The sequence below is a fragment of the Tamandua tetradactyla genome, chromosome 23 (assembly GCF_023851605.1).
Source record: "Tamandua tetradactyla isolate mTamTet1 chromosome 23, mTamTet1.pri, whole genome shotgun sequence".
Taxonomy (NCBI): domain Eukaryota; kingdom Metazoa; phylum Chordata; class Mammalia; order Pilosa; family Myrmecophagidae; genus Tamandua; species Tamandua tetradactyla.
This window is the reverse complement of record NC_135349.1, coordinates 30,665,090-30,672,230: the sequence shown is the minus strand read 5'-3', so window position 1 is coordinate 30,672,230 and position 7,141 is coordinate 30,665,090. Positions and strand designations below refer to the sequence as shown.

Here is a 7,141-nt window from a genome sequence, read left to right as displayed (position 1 = left end):
GTTGGGTAAAAGATGGGGGTTGTTGTTGATATTCTCAACAGCAAAGATGAAAGCCAGAACATATTGGTAGTGCTTGGAGAGAAACCTGCATAGAGATCACAAAGATGTTTAAAAAAAAAGTCTCAAGTCATGTCCTTTGACATTGACCCTAGTCAAGAATTCAATGATTACCTTGGTAGCAGATTGGTTTGCTTGCAACATTTTCTATGTTCATCAATACCTGTCACTCCTATCACCCTTACCATTTGATATTAATATAAGCAATACAATCTCAAAAATCATATGTCCTGAATTTACTGCCATGCAGTCTGAAGATAGATGCCAGTATACAAAATAATATGAGATTAATAAAATTGTAGATCATAGTAAATGTCAACATTTCAGATTGGTTTAAATGGTTTCCATCCTCATACCCATGATGTATTTTCTTGTTTACATTTACAATATTTCAGAGAATGGCTGTAAATTTCACAGCAGGTACAAGGGTTGAGTAATAATGGGAGACATTTTTCTGACTGTCAATGGAATCATAACATTTAAGTCCCAAGCCCTAGATAGTATGAAAAGTGTCAAAAAGAAGAATATGAAAATGATGGAAGGGTCCAGCAAGAGGCTATCATTCACACACTTAAGCCTCTGCCTGGCTCAGACACTCAAGGATTGGCAGATCTAAAAGTCAGTACATAGGAGCAAGGTTTCACAGTTTTCAGGTGGGGAATTTGGGAGTGAAGCATATGAGTCATTGAGAGGAGCACAGAGAGAGAAGTATGTGATGGTGCTGATCTATGTCTCAAAGGAATGTAAGAAGTTAGAGAGATGTGGTTTCTCAAACTTGGTCACTAGTAAAATGAAAAAATAACAGTCTGGAAGAACTGGATTTCCATATCCAAAAGAATAAATGAGCACACCTATTTCACTTTCTATACAAAAATCGACTCAAAATGGATCACAGACCTAAAAATAAGAGGCAGTAACATAAAACTCCTAGAAGAAAATGTAGGGAAACATCCTCAAGATGAAGTGACAAGTGGTAATTTCTTAGACCTTACACTCAAAGCACAAAGAACAAAGGAAAAATAGAGATTGGGACTTCTTCAAAATCGAGCACCTCTGCATGTCAAAGGATTTTGTCAAAAGGGTAAAAAGGCTGCCCACTCAATGGGACAAAGTTTTGGATACCACATATCTGATAAGGGGTTGAAATTCGGCTTATAGAAAGAAATTGTTCAACTCTGCAAAAGAACACAAACAATCCAATTTAAAAATGGGTCAAAAACATACATAGACATTTTTCCAAAGTGGAAATACAAATGACTAAAAAGCACATAAAGACATGCTCATCTTCACTGCTATTAGGGAAATGAAAATTACAACCACAATGAGAGATCTGTTCACACCTATTAGAATGGCTGTAATTAAACAAACAGGAAACTAAAAGTGTTGGAGAGATTGTGGTGAAAAAGGAATACTTATACAATGCTGTGGGAAGGTAAAATGGTACAGCTGCTGGAGAAATTGTTGTGCAGTTCTTCTGAAAGCTGACAATAGAGTTGCCATAGGTACTTGGTGTACACACAGGAGTACTGAAAGCAAGACAGGAGCAGATATTTTCACACCACAGTTCATAGCAAGACTGTTCACAACCCTATAAGAAAGCATTTACAAAGTCCCCTTTGGGGAATGGTGAGAAAGGGGGAAAATTCAACTTCCCCAAGTTGAATTCTTGATATTCTCACAAGCAGTACATACAACCAAAGCTATAGGTTGAGCGCCGAATCTTGGGGTTTGTTCATATGAAACTTAATTCCACAAAGGATAGGTCAAGCCTACTTAAAATTAGGCCTAAGAGTCACTCCCAAGAGAACCTCTTCTGTTGCTCAGATGTGGCCTCTCTCTCCAGCCAACACAACAAACAAATTTACCACCGTCCACCTGTCTATGTGGGACATGACTCCCAGGGTGTGGACCTTCCTGGAAATGTGGGACAGAAATCCTAGAATGAGCTGAGACACAGCATCAAGGGATTGAGAAAACACCTAGAATCAATTGAGATTCAGCATCCGGGGATTGAGTAAACCTTCTGAACCAAAAGGGGGAAGAGTGAAATGAGGCAAAATAAAGTGTCAATGGCTGAGAGATTCCAAACAGAGTCAAGAGGTTATCCTGGAGGTTATTCTTATATATTAAATAGATCACCATGTTAGTCTAGATGAGATGGAGAGGCTAGAGGGAATTGCCTAAAAATGTGGAACTGTGTTCCAGTAGCCATGTTTCTTGAAGATGATTGTATAATGATATAGCTTTCACAATGTGACTGTGTGACTGTGAACCTTTGTGTCTGATGCTCCTTTTATCCACCTTATCAACAGATGAGTAAAACATATGGAATAAAGATGAGTAATAGGGGGGACAAATGTTAAAATAAATTTAGATTGAAATGCTGGTGATCCATGAGGGGGAGGGGTGGGTATTATGACATGTACGAATTTTTTCTGTTTTATTTTTATTTCTTTTTCTGAATAGATACAAGTGTTCCAAGAAATGATCACAATGATGAGTATGCAACTATGTGATGATATTGTGAATTGCTGATTATATATGTAGAAAAGAATGATCAGAAGTTATGAATGTTTGTGTTTGTTTTGTGTTTTTTGGTATTTAAAAAAATTAAAAATTAATAATCATAAAAAAGACTATTCTCAATTGCCAAAAGATGGTAACAATGGGAGTGTCCATCAACCAATGAATGGATAAAAAGAATGTGGAATGCAATGGAATGTTATTCAGCAGCAAGAAGGAATGTTATTCAGCAAGTTCCCTGAAGTATGTGACCAAACGAATAAACCATAAGGACATTATGTTGAGTGAAATAAATCAAACACAAAATGACAAATATTGTATGATCTCACATTTAACATTCTGTTTAGAGTGTGAGTATTTTAAACTAGGTTGAATTTCAATGAGTGAAAACAGACAGAGATGGTAGCAGATTAATGCCAGCATAATTAACAATGTTGAATTGCATATGAGTTGGGTTGATAGGGTAAGTTCAGTGATATATTTCACCAGAAAGAAAACAAAAAGTTAAAATTTGGGCCAGTCTAACTCAGTAAATCTTGTGGTGGATGCTGACTGTGATTAACAGTAGAAATGCAAGAACTTTCTTCCATGAACAAGAACAAATGTATGAAACTATGACAAGCATCTAATAATAGAGTGGCAATTGGGAAAATATGGGCTACAGTTAACAGTAATAAGTGAATATTTTTTCATCAACAGTAACAAATGTTCCACAACAATGTTAGGGATCAGTGATGGAGGGTGTGCTAGTTTGAAAGGAAATATGCCCCCTAGAAAAGCCATGTTTTAATCAAAATCCCATTTCATAAAGGTAGAATAATCCCTATTCAATACTGCATGTTTGAAACTGCAATCAGATCATCTCCCTGAATGATGTGATTTAGTCAAGAGTGGTTTAAGCTGAATTAGGTGACGACATGTCTCCACCCATTTGGGTGGGTCTTGATTGGTTTATTGGAGTCCTATAAAAGAGGAAACATTTTGGAGAATGGGAGTTGAAATTCAGAGAGAGCAGAGAATGCTGCAGCACCATGAAGCAGAGTCCACCAGTCAGCGACCATTGAAGATGAAGAAGGAAAGTGTCTCCCGGGGAGCTTCATGAAATCAAAAGCCAGGATAGAAAGCTAGAGGATGATGCTATGTCTACCATGTGTCCTTCCAGATGAGAGAAAAGCTCTGACTCTGTTCACCATGTTCCTTCTCACTTGAGAGAGAAGCGCTGACTGTGTTCGCCATATGCTCTTCCACTTGAGAGAGAAACCCTGAACATCATTGGTTTTCTTGAAACAAGGTATCTTTCCCTGGATGCCTTTGACAGGACATTTCTATAGACTTGTTTTAATTAGGACATTTTCTCAGCCTGTAAACTAGCAACTTATTAAATTCCCCTTTTAAAAAGCCATTCTGTTTCTGGTATATTGCATTCCAGCAGCTAGAAACCTAGAACAGGGGCTGTGTAGTATAAGCATTATAGGATATTCTGGGTTTTCTGTCTTTGAATAATGAAAATATTCTAAAACTGATTGTGGTTAGGAATGCACAAAATGTGATAATAACGTAGCCACTGATCCTATACTTTGTATAGATTGTGTGGTGTGTGGATACATCTCAATAAAATTGCATTAAAAGAAAAGTTGGGGGTGCCAAGGTAGTTCAGTGGTAGAAGTCTGCCTGAATTAGTAATTGCATTAGGAGGGTGGGCCATGGTGGCTCAGCAGGCAAGAACGTGTGCCTGTCATGCCAGAGGACCCAGGTTCGATTCCTGGTGTCTGCCCATGTTAAAAAAAATTACATTAGGAGACTGAAGATCTCCTAGTGGAGGTGATGGTCTTGCTCTGTCATTATGCAGCACTTGTTCTTTCCGCCCTTGAGATCCTTGCGGGGGAACCCATGTCTTCAGATCCTTATTCCTAGAATGGCACCTAGAACACAGTGTGGTTGCAGCTGTGGGATCAGGTGCCCGTTGAGGCCAGGGCAATACAGCACCGTCTCTGAAGTAGCTTTGCAATCTGGAAGGGGTAAAATGTCCCTTCCCTCGAAGGCTGCTTAACAGGTGGTGGGCTGTTGGCTCCTGATCTGCAGTGGAACAGTGGCTGGAGCAGTTGTTCTTGGTGGAGTAACTAGGTTGACAGAGTTTGGCTTCTTGATGGTAGACTGGCATTTAATAAAATAAATGAAACCACCTACAAGCCAAGAGGAATGGGAAGCAAAATTCCAAAAAATACCAGCAATTTCCAGAATTTAAAATCTTGAAACAAGATATGACACTGGCAGAATTTAAGTTCATCTGGTACATGGAGTACTCACATCGAAGGTGGGGCACCTTGTGGCCTTGCCTATACCCTGCTTGCTGCCTACTTTTGGAAAAAGGGTTGGTTCAGCCATGGTATGAAAGGAAAGGTCCTTGCCCTCTGTGGCTTAGTCTGCTTTCAGGGTCTGTTAGGATGGTGTATGGTGAAAAGTGGACTAGAAGAATAACCAGACCCCCATGACATCCCTCAGGTCAGTCAGTATTGCTTCACTGCCCACCTGGGATCAGCCCTTGTTCTTTGTTGCATCAGTTTGTGGACCTCACTCTCATTGCTGCTCCCATGGCACAGGTTGCCTGAAACCTGTCAACTCCTATGGTTAAGACGATTTGCTCATGGCACAGCAGGTCTAGTGTTCCTTACAGCTCTCTCAAGAGCTTTTGTGGCAGGCTTAGATGCCGGGCTTGTTTACATCTCTGTCCCCAAGATAGGAGATCCCTGGATCCCATAGGATCTCTTTACCTTCTCCCCCATCCTGAGAAATGTTTTTGAGAATTCCACCACAGTATAGTTTGATCCCTGTATAATAGGAATCACTTCAGTCACTGCCATTAAAGTGCTCTACTTCTTCTCCTGGAGGATTCCCCTTCCTCAAAGGACCAAGATAGGCAAAGGATCAGCAGTGACTCTACTGGCTTTGGCATATACACAGGTGGACTTGGGCATTACCACTCTGTTGATGTATGTTCCAACTCCTTTGGCTGCCACTCACCAGTCAGGCTCATTGGCTCTGTTCAGCGCTGCCCTTTGGCTCATGAATGAACTCCGATGCATCCCAAAATAATTCTCAGAGGATCAACTTCCAAGTACTGAAACTGCTTTTGAGAACTCATTATAGAGCACAACAACTAGGCTTTCCTAAGAGGATCACCTTGGCATACCAAGTGGTTTCCAAAATTGATAATTTGTTTAAACCTTTTTGCCTGTTTTTGAAACAAAGTCACTGGATCAAGAATGTCATTGCTTATGATTTCTGCTAAAGGTTCCTTTGTAAGTCAAATAACTTTCATATTGAAAATCAGGTTTAGCACGGAGAAAGGAATGTCTAGTGTTTGGTCCTTTAATAGGTTGTCTCAGATTTCAGTGTTGAGATGCTCTTGGTCTCCTGAGTCTGGAATTCTGCCAAAGTGGAATTTTTTTTAGCATCTTCACTTTCCATCAGGTGAAGATTCAGAGCAAAGGCTTGTGCACCCAAGAGTCAGCTAGCCTTTAGCAAGAAATAGTTAGTGCCTTCTAGTATCTCAATTTTCAAAAAATGGAGAAAGGATAGATTTGTTAAGCTTAATGTCTATATTTAGCAAGAGGCTTTTTTCATTAATTTTTCTAATTTTTTTGAAATAACACAAAACACCAAACAAATGCAAACATTCATAACTTTTGATCATTTTGTTTTACATATATAATCAGTAATTCACAATATCATTGCGTAGTTGCATATTCATCATCATGATCATTTATTGGAACATTTGCATCTATTCAGAAAAAGAAATAAGAAGAAAATAGAAAAAAATTCATACATACCATATCCATCACTGATCCCCAGCATTTCAGTCTAAATTTGTTTTGGCATTTGTTCCCCCTATTATTCATCTTTGGTCCATGTGTTTTACTTGTCTGTTGATGAGGTGGATATGTGGAGCATTGGACACAGTGTTTTCATAGTCACACAGTCACATTGTGAAAGCTGTATCATTATACAATTATCTTCAAGAAGCATGGCTGCTGAAACACAGCTCCGCATTTTCAGGCAGTTCCCTCCAGCCTCTCCATTACATCTTGATTAACAAGGTAATATCTATTTAATGTGTGGGGATGGCCTCCAGGATGGCCTCACGACTCTGCTTGGAATCTCTCAGCCATTGACACCTATTTTGTCTCATTTCACTCTTCCCCCTTTTGGTTGACAGGGTTTTCTTGGTCCCCTGATGCTGAGTCTCAGCTCATTCTAGGGGTTTCCTCAGTCCCTTGATGCTGAGTCTCAGCTCATTCCAGGATTTCTGTCCCACATTGCCAGGGGGGCCCACACCCCTGGGAGTCATGTCCCATATAGATAGGGGGAGGATGGGTTTAACAAGAGGTTTTATAAGTACTTGGAAAATAAAGTAAATACTAGTAACTCACTTGGATTCATCAAACACTACCCTAATTCCTGTTGCTAGTGCTGTTAAATCACTAGGCCAGAGGAATGAAATAGACAGTATAAATTGGTGCCCCAAAGACAGAAAAGTATTTCATAACAACCTTATGGATAA

General features: G+C 39.5%; 1 pseudogene; it reads left to right on the top strand.

Moving 5' to 3' along the window:
* Positions 1-4,423: 4,423 nt before the first annotated feature.
* Positions 4,424-5,673, top strand: LOC143666592 (heme A synthase COX15 pseudogene; annotated as a pseudogene).
* Positions 5,674-7,141: the final 1,468 nt, after the last annotated feature.